The sequence below is a fragment of the Adiantum capillus-veneris genome, chromosome 7 (assembly GCF_014529385.1).
Source record: "Adiantum capillus-veneris isolate H3 chromosome 7, ASM1452938v2, whole genome shotgun sequence".
Taxonomy (NCBI): domain Eukaryota; kingdom Viridiplantae; phylum Streptophyta; class Polypodiopsida; order Polypodiales; family Pteridaceae; genus Adiantum; species Adiantum capillus-veneris.
The window spans coordinates 157,127,168-157,139,322 of NC_140937.1; the positions used below are offsets into that span (position 1 = coordinate 157,127,168).

General features: G+C 41.6%; 1 pseudogene; it reads left to right on the top strand.

Moving 5' to 3' along the window:
* Nucleotides 1–279: 279 nt before the first annotated feature.
* LOC147454897 (uncharacterized) overlaps nucleotides 280–12,155 on the top strand; it is a 172,050-nt pseudogene continuing 160,174 nt past the window's right edge.

The following is a 12,155-nucleotide window of genomic DNA, read 5'->3' on the forward strand; positions in this document are numbered from 1 at the left end:
AGTGAAGAACTGTCTATCAACTCATCGTCATTGAGTAGAGAAGCTCAACTTCAGCGCAGAAAATTAATGAGGGAATATTGGGCAGCTCAGAAACGAAAGCAACGTAAGGCAACGGTCAAATTTGTGACGGAAAGCAATACAGGGGAGATGGATGAAAGAAAGAAACGAAGGATATGTCAATCTATGGTACAACACTTTGATACATTAACCGTGGGAATGGATGCAAGTGGTAGGAAGGAAATCTTTGATGAACTTCTTCAACATCCTTGCTTCCTTACTATGTAGAGTAAATCCAAAGAGTTGGAAGCAATTATGCTGAGAAATATCCGCAACACTTTGAATCATGTGAAGGTCCCAAGATCTTTAGACGAGTTTTTTGTGAAGAAATCAGCAATGATGATGTTGGTGAATGGTGGAAGCAAGGAGCAAAACACTGACATGAGCATACCGCAAGCTGCCAAGCTTATGGGGATCCACAAAAGAAACTTATATTCAGCCAAACATCACTTAATAGTGTCAAGTGAATCCGATGGTTCGTTCCCTGCATCTGCGTGTCATAGATATGATGCACGTAGAACTCACATCACTCAAACTGTTAAAGACATAGTCTTTCAATTTTGGACGGATGAGACGAGGGTGTCCCCCAACAAGAAAGATGTTTGCAGTAAGAGACTAGCTAGATGTTCATATGTAAAGCATCCAATCCACCTTCTTGAGGAGCCTCAGGTAATTGATATATTTTTTTAGCACTTTTTATTGGTGCTACAACTCATATTCCTGCACAACATTATGTTTCTATACCACTTTTTATTGGTGCTACAACTCATTACTGCCACAACATTAGGTGTTACAGGTGAAAACGTTTTTGGTGGTGCAGCTCACTTTTTCCAAGTGATGTAGCAGCTTTTAGACATGGTGCAACAGTTATAGTAGTGCCATAGACTTTTTACTGCTGCTGCATGAATGGTGCCCACCACCTTATGATGGTAACCAAAACCATATTAGTGGAGTTTGAACACATTTTGTTAGTAAACACTTACAAGTGCTGTCACACCACAATGAAGCGGTGCACACACACTTACACGTATAAAAACCACTTTCACGTGGTGTCTGACCGCATTCAAGTGGTGAGAAGCCACTTTCATGTGCTAAGTCACTACGTCAGTCCATCACTCCATGCAAGTGGTGAGGCACCACTCCCAAGTGGTGAGGCACCACTCCCAAGTGGTGTGACACCACTTTCAAGTAGTAACTAAAACCTTATCACTGTAATCAAGCAAAAAGTTCCCGCTTTCAAGTGGCCAGACACCGCATTCAAGTGACAAGAAAACGCGTTAAAGTGGTGACTGCCCACTTTGAACTAGTTTCTCACCACTCTCAAGTGGTCATCAAGTGGTGAGACACCACTTTCATGTGCAAAGTACTACGTTAGTCATCACTCCATGCAAGTGGTGAGACACCACTTTCAAGTGGCCGAACACCGCATTCCAATGACTTGAATCCGCGTTCAAGTGGTGACTGCCCACTTTGAACTAGTTTCTCACCATTCTCAAGTGGTCATCAAGTGGTGAGATACCACTTTCAAGTGATAGCTTAAACTTGGTCACTGCAATCAAGCGGCAAGCTCCCGATTTCAAGTGGCCAAACACCTTATTCAAGTGACCAGAATCAGTGTTCAAGTGGTGACTGCCCACTTTGAAGTAGTTGCTCACTAATTTCAAGTGGTCATTAAGTGTTGAGACACCACTTTCATGTGCTAAGTCACTACGTCAGTCATCACTCCATGCAAGTGATGAGGCACCACTCCCAAGTGGCAAGACACCACTTTCAAGTGGTAGCTAAAACCTTGTCACTGCAATCAAGCGGCAAGTTCCCGCTTTCAAGTGGCCAGAAACCACATTCAAGTGACCAGAATCCACGTTCAAGTGGTGACTGCCCACTTTGAAGTAGTTGCTCACCACTCTCAAGTGGTCATGAAGCACTTTTTACAAGAGCTCCTCCACTTCCAAGTTGTGTTGGACCACTATCTAGTTCTGATGCTAGTCTGTCGCCTAGTATTTTGTCCCTCCCAGCTACTTTTTAAGTGCTAGATTTTAATTGGTGACTGGCCACTTTGAACTAGTCGCTCACCACTCTAAAGTGGTCATCAAACACTTTTCACAAGAGCTCCTCCACTTTCAAGTTGTGTTGGACTACTATCTAGTGCTAATGCTGGTCTGTCGCCTAGTATTTTGTCCCCCTCAGCTACTTTTTAAGTGCTAGTTCTGAACTTCCCCAGAACTTTCATGTCCTTACTCACCACTTTTTAATCGTTGCCCACCATATTCAAGCAGTGCACACCATTTTTTATTGGCGGTTCATCACCGTCAAGTGGTTTGAATTCACTTTTAAGTCGTGCCAAACCACTTTTTAGTTACGCTGAATGCGGTTTCTCACCACTATTAAGTTGTCCTCACACCACCTCTTAATATTCTACCTTTTTGTATGGTTACTAGTTTCTACACTAATTTGTATTGTGGTGCATTATTTTCACAGGTAAAACAATACTACTGAATGTATCATTACTAGTTTTTAGTGGTGCACACCAGTTTTTAGTGATATAGAATCACTTTTTAATGTTTTGAAACAATTTAACCAGTTTTGAATGCTAAGTTTATTTTTAACATTTGTATACATGTATATTGTAGGTGGAGCTTTATTTAAGATTCAAGACAAAGTTTGCAGATATTCAGATTTCACAACGTTGCTTCGAGTCTATGAAACCGTTCTTTGTCCAAAAATTGAGGGATCGCTACACCTGCAGTTGTATTGTGCATGTACAAATGATTTTCCTTAAAGAGGCAGTAAATCACATGCAGACTCAAAGTTTTGATCTTCATGGTTCTTGCTGCATGTGCAGCTGCCCTATATGCCTTCATCATGATGAAGTTGTCAACCATGGATGTCTTGCATACAAAAATGAAAGTATGAGTACCACTTCAGTGTTGGAGTCTATACTCTGCCCTATACTTGCAGAACATAGTTTCCATAGCTACCAATGCTTAATGGGAACATGCAATGCATGCGGTGTAGGTAATATTCAGATCTGTCCAAGAGAAGAAGTTGAGCAGAGTAAGCAAGTATCTGTGAAGTTTTTTGAAAATATAGTGGATGCTACTGGATTAAACAATGAAGCTAGAAAGAGCACTGTGAAAGACATTGTCCACAAGAAAATGCTGCCTAGAGAACTTTTGCGAGTGTACCAAGACCACTTGAAGAAGTATGTCACTCACAATTTTATATTTAGGTGGCAAGCACAACAGTTCAAGGACTGCATTTCTTTGTTTCCAGATGATGTGGTTGTCTCCGTCGTTGACTTTGCAGAGAACTACTCCTTCAAGGAGCAAAATGAGATCCAGTCAATGCATTGGTACACTAAGCAGGTCACTATCTTTGTCCTGATTACTTATTTTCGCATCGCATGAGGTGCAATAAAGAAGACCATGCACTTTCTTGTCTCAGATGATAAACAACATGACACCTTATTTGTGCAGCATGATTTTCTCTTACATGCTCAATGGTTGAGAGATCAAGGGCTAAGCTTTAAAAAACATTGGGTTTGGTCAGATGGCGCAGCTTCACAATTTAAAGCAAAGCGACCGTTTTACTTTGTTGCTAGATATTGGAGCCTTACTGGCATGGAAATGAATTGGAATTTTTTTTGCTCAGGACATGGAAAGGGGGAACATGATGGGGCTGGGGCTGTCATTAAAAGGGCTCTAACTCATGAGCAATTGAAGAAAAATAGCGTGCGGTTGACTTGTGCAGTTGAGGTTGTCTCTTTTTTGAGAATGCATCTCAGTACTGGAGCAACTACTATGTATGACAAGCAAAAGAGGGAGGTCAGTAGGGTGTTCTGGGAGGTCAAGCTAGGCGATGTTTAGCGATCCCATCAATGGGACTGCAAACCATTGAAGGGCTCAAGAGCAATGCACTGTGTGAATGGGTATTCTGAGAACAACACTTGTGCATTGCGATCAAAACGGTTGTCATGATTTTGTTTTCCTTACAGTCTTGGCCATTGGAGAAATTGTATGAACAGATCACATGTGGAGACATGGCAATATCACACTTTGGAGCCACTTGCTAATGATTCCCAGTCATACAGAGACTCAGACGATGAGGAGTTCCATGGTGCCACTTATGCAGGTCATTATGACTCCTTAAGCGATGCTCTCACACCTGGAGACAATTTTTCTGTCACTTATGAAGAGAATAATGAGGAGGCTGTTGACTTCTACATTTTGAAGTGTGTAGTAGCTAAGGGCCTAACAACTAACGAGCAAATTGATGCATGGGGCAACAAGATAGAGAAGCATACTTATATGGTCACGGGCCATTGGTATAAATCCCTACAAGCAAACTTGTATGAGCTGTGGGATAACAAGCCAGTAGTTTTCATATATTCCCACTTGATAAGGGCAATAAAGTTCCCTATGGAGCCTGTAGTGCTCGATGGAATAGGAGAAGTGTTCGAACTTTCCAATGAAAACCATGAGGCAATATACAATAGCATGCCCTTTGAATTGTAAATCAAATCTGATTTTATATCATCTAGTGAAAGATTGAACAAGACGGAATTGGTGTAAATGTACGATGGAATTGACATGTTGGTTTTTGAGAATGCTTCACCACTCCCCCCTCCCCCCCCAAACATCACCACTAAAAAGTGTCGCAGTTTGAGAAAACTCAATAAAAATTTACCACTTTTTAGTGGTACTAAAGTGGTTTAGCACCACTAAAAAGTGGTTAAGAATGCTTCACCACTCCCCCCAAACATCACCATTAAATGGTGCTGCAGTTCCAGAAAAACTGTTGCAATAACATAATAAAAATTTAACCACGTTTTAGGGGTTTAGCACCACTAAAAAGTGGTTCTGAGACATTCAGAAGTGTAGAGACATGTATAGTGCAGAGACAGTAAAGTGCCAGAACTTCTGTATATTACAAAAAGTATATTACAACAATTATCCAGAAACGTCTACATATCCACCAAGAATGTACAATATATAACGTTTCTGGCACTTCCGGATGTACAATCTCATCCATCTCCATTTATAACAAAGTGCTCAAAGACTACACTCGAAAGTTCATCTTTGGGATTGCTGATGGGGTTTGCCTTTGTATACTCCAGGGTATTGGGGGTTAGTGCCCATCTGCACAGCCATGGCAACAGTGTGTGCGTGAGGTAATCAGGGTCTTGTTCTTCATCAAGAGGATCAAAGGTGGGTGGACATATACAGTTGTCCCAGACATTGCATAGATTTTTAAATCTGGAGTCATCTACCAGCAATGTCCAAGAGGAGTCGTATTCTGGAAACTTGTTCCAAACATGGTAAAGGGGCTTGAAAGACACAGGTTCACCTGCAAGGTCTCTTGGAGCTCCAACAATCTCTTCAAAATACGACCACTTTTCACATTGCCAGCTTGAGAAGAGATCCCTAAAGTAATAAGTCCTATGTTCCCATATGTCTGGCCAACATGTACTAAGGATATGCTCAATGTTAGCAGCAGTACAAGTGCTCCAAATCATTGCATCTGCTATTTGCCTCAAATCCCAAACAAATTGCTCAACATCTCTACGGTAGTAGATCCACAACTTCTCGTCCACTCTTTTTAGTTTAACTCTGTCGGAAGCTGGACGTGGAGGGTGTTTAAGTTATCCAGTCTTCGGATCACGTTTGGTTACATCTCGTTTCACGAATAGTCCATCGAGATCAAGGATGATGAGCTTTTTGATCTTGCAGAAATTCGAAACAAGATATCCCCATCCAGGACAGTTTGGCGAAATCTCCTCAATTTCGGGGCAAACTGCTGGTTCCTGGTCTTCCTCTACTTTATCTGGTGTTACATCTGCATCCTGCTCTGCATCCTGCTTAGCTGCTATGTCTTCAACCTTCTCATCTGGTTCTTGAACATCTCCAATCCAGCTAAGTTCTGCCATAGACAAGTACCATGCCTTAAAAACCTCAATTAGACTGACATATTAACCTTTTCGAAATACACTTGAAAAGTATACCTTCCAGGCTATTGATTTCCATTTCATTAATTTCCTGAACTTCTATGGCAATAGTCCACTTAGCAGGAGATACTGGAGAAAAAATAAGCTCTACTTGAAGATGCTCATGATGATGTCGGAAAGAACAATACGAGTACAATAAATAGACAATCAATGAACAATACGAGTACAATAAATAGACAATCAATGAACAATACGAGTACAATAAATAGACAATCAATGAACAATATGAGTACAATAAATAGACAATCAATGAGCAATAAACAACTATGAACGAAAAATAAAGCCGTCGTTTCATTATCATCAAAATGAGGGTACAAAGACAAAATTACAAAGAGGCTACAAAGCACAAAAGGTTAATAGGGGCTACAGAAGTTTCTTGCGGGACTTTGGTTTGGGAGGTTTAAGGTTGGGTGCTTGGAGGTTAGTCTTTTTCCGAGCAGATGAAGGCTCCTTGGATTTTTTACCTCCTGGAGTAGGCTTTGGAGGCTCGGATGCAACCTTAGCTTTTTTCTTTGGTGTGGCGCGCTCTTTAGTGTTGCTCCTCTTTTTCCTACGCCCCAAAATCTGTGTACAAACATCTGAAATAAGAAGATCCGAGTCCTCATCAGACAAGTTCACTGTTGTATCCTTTTCAATTGCCAGCTTCTCAGATGATTTTTCAGTGTCGTCTACGTCCTTGTTCATTGCAGGTTCTGGCTTCAGAGGCACCTCGGCTGACTCCTTGGATGCGTCACCTTCAGCTCCCACTACATCTGCTCTTTTTTCAGCCCTTTTTTCTGTCTTTTGTTGGTCCGGAGTGTCTTCACCTGCTTGTTTCTGGGATGCATTCTTATCCCCGCACCCACCACACATGCTATCAATATTGGGCTTGCGTGATGACCCAGCTTGGGAGTGTGCTACATAAAAGACAATGTAATAATACTCAATATTAAGTTATGTGAACATTCAAAGAGAAGAATGTTCCACAGAATATTACCAATTCCATCAACAAGAGATCCAAAGATGCCTTCCATTTGGATCTTTCTTTGCAATTACATGGAGAAAATAAACAAAATTGTCAAGAAATGAATCTACAATCAGCTTCATATCATAAGGTATAAAAACATCGATTACCTGTACCAACATGCTCATCCATGTTTGCCTCTCGAGGTGCCAGCAGCTTCGAAGCATCCTTTAAAGGTTCCTCACATCCATGAAATAGACACTGGCCGACAGAATTACAGGCAGTTACAAAACAAAGTGGGTGATACGGATGTTGACACTGGAGCATGTAGAGACCGTAACAACAGTCTGCATGATAGACATCCCACAAGCAACACAATCACCTAGCTGCACACAGCTATTGTCCGATCCCAAATGAATAGGCGTCCTGACAGGAAGGATAGGCATTCTTGACTTGAACAAATTAATAATCGTTTCCACAAATTGAAGATGCCCTGTCGCCACTTCTACTTCCCATAACAATGTCATGCTGACCCTGTAAAAAAATAGCACTGCGTACTTTATAAAACAGTAGAAGTGTTTGTGCATTACTTTCAAGAGTCTTCATCACTTTATGTGGTACCACTTAAAAGTGTTATATAAACACATTCAAGTGGTCTTTTACCATATAAAATGGTCTCTAACCATTTTTTCCTAATTAGAGTTTAACCACTTTTAAGTAATATCAACTACTACTAGGTGAATCAATCAAGCTTACATACCTGTAACTGTGCTGCCTCTTCACCTAGGTTATCGAGATTGTGCAATTCAATATCAAGTCCCATGTCTTTGAGAGCCTCCTTTCTGATTTGAATCAAGGTCTCAAGCTTTGCCATTGCTTCCTCGTTTGGTACAAGCCCAGCCTTATGCAACTTGAGTTCCTCCATATCCTTGTTCAGTCTCTCTACGATCTTGGCGGCGCCTCACATCAAACCAACCTGCTCATCTCTCTTTGTCTTTGATTGATCTAAAGCAATTTTTATTGCTTCGAGACATTGCTGCTTCTCTTTTAACTTTTCAGCAGCATTAGCCTTCATGTTAGAAATAGCTACTACATCAGCCGTTGACGCAGAAAATGTAGTCGAGGAAACATTTGACATTCCAAATGTTCCCATCGAGACAAAGGCCCCCTTCTTTAGAAATTCCTCCTTAGCCTGCCCTAAAAATTGATGTCCACTTGATTATGTCTGCAAGTCAAAGCCTGTGCCAGTACCGTCAGTGTAATTAGGCATATTTTCTGCATTAAATTTCCACTCGCTTCCAAGACATGGACCGTTTGTGGACCTCCATTTCTCCAATTTCCTATTTAAAGTTTTCTGTTGGCGTAACATTTTGATAACACCTTCAGCATACACAGCCCATGCAACTAAACCTTCAGAATCTACAACGGCCTTGCACTTCTGCCAAGTAAATCCATGTGCAAAATGCACGCCTACCTCATTGTTTGGGGGAGCTCCCTGATATACTTTGTGGTATAGCAGGAGACATTCTTCATACATTTCAGGCCTCAACCCCTTTAAATGCATCTTCTCCTTTTGGTGGCGCTTGTAAAGCCATACACTAAGCCACTCCTCATCTGAGAAATCATCATCACATAGGAGCTTCGGATCCTGGTCAACCAAGCATAGCCCATATTCAGTATGAAAATCTTCCTTGGTGAAGCAAAATTTTGTTTGAGTGGGTAAGGCCACTCGTGGTACTGTCCACCTCCCTGTAAAAACATATAAGAATGCATGTTAGTATGTAATGAGCCATAATTAAACTTGTTTTATCAACAATAAGAAGTGGTTGAAATGATTTCTGCACCATTCTCAGTGGTACTGCAAAATTTTTAAGTGGTGGTGTACCACTAAATGGTTCTCAACCACTTAAAACTGGTTAGGTAACACTAAAAAGTCCTGCTACACCACTATTTTCTAGTGATACATCCCCTTTTGGTGTTTCTTCACCACTTTAAAGTGGTGCTCCGGCACATAAAAGTGGGTTGAACCACTGTTCAGTTGTGCTACACCGATGTGAATTGTTGTACACAACTTAAAACTGGTGCTACACTCCTAAAAAGTGGTGCTACACCAATAGAATGTGGTATCTTCTTGTAAAGCTTCATCACTTAAAATCACTTAACCACCACTTTTAGCAAAGATGCAGAACTAACGATTATTGCACTTTTGTAAAGCATCACTAAAAAGTGGTTCTACAGCACTGAAAGTGGTTGACCATCACACACCACCACTTAAATGTGATTTGAACCACAAAAAGTGGTGACCACCACTTTATTGGTGTTTACCACTTTATACCAAATAACGTTCAGGTTAAGAAGCATCACTTTTCAGTGGTCCTACACACTTTTAAGGTACCGAATAACGTTCTAGTTAAGAAGCACCACTTTATAGTGGTCTTCACCACTATAAACACCACTTAAATGTGATTTGAACCACAAAAAGTGGTGAGCACCACTTTATTGGTGTTTACCACTTTAAACCAAATAAAGTTCATGTTAAAAAGCACCACTTTTCAGTGGTTTTACACACTTTTAAGGTACCGAATAACGTTCTAGTTAAGAAGCACCACTTTCTAGTGGTTACAAAAGTGGTGCACCATCGTGATGCTTCGCTTAAAAGTGATGCTTCGCCACAAAATAGTTAGGGTTTTCCACTGGAAAGTGATGCACCCATTGTATCGCCAGTTTTTACTAGAACCTTACCTCTTTTTAGTGCTGCCCAGCACTTTAAAGTGGTCCGGTATCACTTTTAAGAGATGGTGCACCATATCAGCATAACTATGTAGTGATGCAACCATGGTTTCTGCCCCAATTTAAAGGGTGCTGCAGGTGCACCACTTCAACACAGCCTATCAGTGGTGCTGTACCCATAAAAAGTGGGGTTCATCCACTTGATATTTACTAGTGGTGTGCACACTACTTTTTCCTAATAAAGCAACACTTTAATTGAATCCATGGGGGAAATACCTGCATCTAACCTGCTGAACATTTTGCTTCTTAGGTGTACCCTTGGGGAACTCGGAAGTTCTTTTTGTAGCATGCATGTGCAAAAAATTCAGAAATTTTACAAGACATAAAACCAATTTTAGAAATGCATGCATGATGCATCTAACCTGTTTTGATAGGCGACTCCTGCGTAGAGCACTTTCCCTTCCTAGGTGTACCCTTGTCAGAGTCTGAAGGTCCTTTTGTAGCCTGGTTCTTCATCCTGAAAAAATCACAAATGCCACATAGATACAAGATCAATAGTTAAATGCATTCATGCTTGAACCTGCATGATGCATTCGTATAAGCATGCACACACAGTTGATAAAATTTGCATTCATGCTTCAAGCTGCATGATGTATTTTTATAAAGCATTCACAAGGGTGATCAATTAGATGTGCACAAAATGCATATACATTCCAGAAATAAATTCTAAACTTACACATGCATCATTAATAGTTACAATCCATGATTATCTTGCCACCCAACAGAGGGCAGACCATATCGCCATAGGTTGAACCTGGGTCCTTACGCACCCACCCATTCACTTTAACCACTAGGCCAATCCCCCTTTGGTTATCTTGCCATACATTCAAAGACAAGCATACAACGCTTCTACATCTGCATGAAGCATGTTAAAACATGGATCAATGGTACCTGGAAATGCTACCTAGGAAAACCAGCCACATTCAAATTCAACCAACATTCGAGATAGAATGCTTCAAGCTACATGATGACACATACCTGTTGCTGCTATGCAGAGGATTTTTACTTAAGTTGATGACCAGCCCATCAAAAAGTACTCCTGAATTTGCTTGCTGCTGTTGTGATGTTGCTGCTTGTTGCTTCGGCTAGCAGAGAAACGCAAAGGAGGGAGGAAAGAGGGAATCAGAAACCTGAATGGCACTGGCGAGACAGAGAGAGGGGGGAGGAACGAGTGAGACAGAGTGGGAGGGACGAAACTCGAGAGAATATTTGCATTAAGTGCTTGAACGTAACTTGAGGTGATCATTAATGAGGAAACGCTTTCACTTAGTACACGTCAAATTTTAACCCTTTTTTCCATAAATTTTGAATTTAATCCCACTGTTTCAAACGCCTAAAACACCCATTTTCTCAACCCCAAAAACCATATACTATATAGTGGCAAAAGCGGTCCACCTATACATGCTTTCACCCGTATACCCAGTCTGGCAAGAACCTCTCCGTCTTTCATGTCTTACATGGATGCTTCTTCGTCCTACTTAAAGACATTGTATATTGTCTAACCTAAGAAAATCTACATAGCATTGTCAGAGGTAATGCCTCCCCCCCAGACACATGTTGACAGCAAGTGTTCCGGCCAATGTGACCTACAACCTGAGAGAGAGAGAGAGAGAGAGAGAGAGAGAGAGAGAGAGAGAGAGAGAGAGAGAGAGAGTCTTTTTGCGCTACATGAACTGTGTGAGAGAGAAACTCTTTGCTGGTAACTGACCCAATGTCCACTGAAATTTGAGGCCGCCTAGTGGGTTGGGGGGGGAGATAGACTGCGCACAAATCTGAATCCACCGGACCACCCAGCTCTGCGCACATGCACAAATGGTGGTGCGATGGTGGTGTATTTCAACTGTCGGCATTCAATGCACATGCATACAACAAGTTGCCGACCGGTAGCTTGAGGTAGGCCACAGAGGTTTGCAAGCACTACACAACAAGAACGTGAAGAAGCGTTCACTAAACTTAGTAGTTGATCGTCTCGCCATCGCAGCAAACGGCTAGGGGAGCAGAGTGCAGTTCCGTTAGAAAAGGCCAAGCTCCGATGATAAAAGGGTGGGCAAAAGTCCAAAAAAAGGGTGGACCACCACAAAATCTCCACCCATCGGACGATCCTTTTGAGTGCATGTGCGACCCTGAGAGAGAGAGAGAGAGAGAGAGAGAGAGAGAGAGAGAGAGAGAGAGAGAGAGAGAGAGAGAGAGAGAGAGAGAGAGAGAGAGAGAGAGAGAGAGAGAGAGAGAGAGAGAGAGAGAGAGAGAGAGGAGTGCATGCAAACTCGTCCATCTAGCAATGAGGCAGAGGATCAACCAGTAGTTGGAGTGTGGCTCCTTGAGATTCCAAAGGTTGCAATCTAGAACTTGCAGCACTGTCGT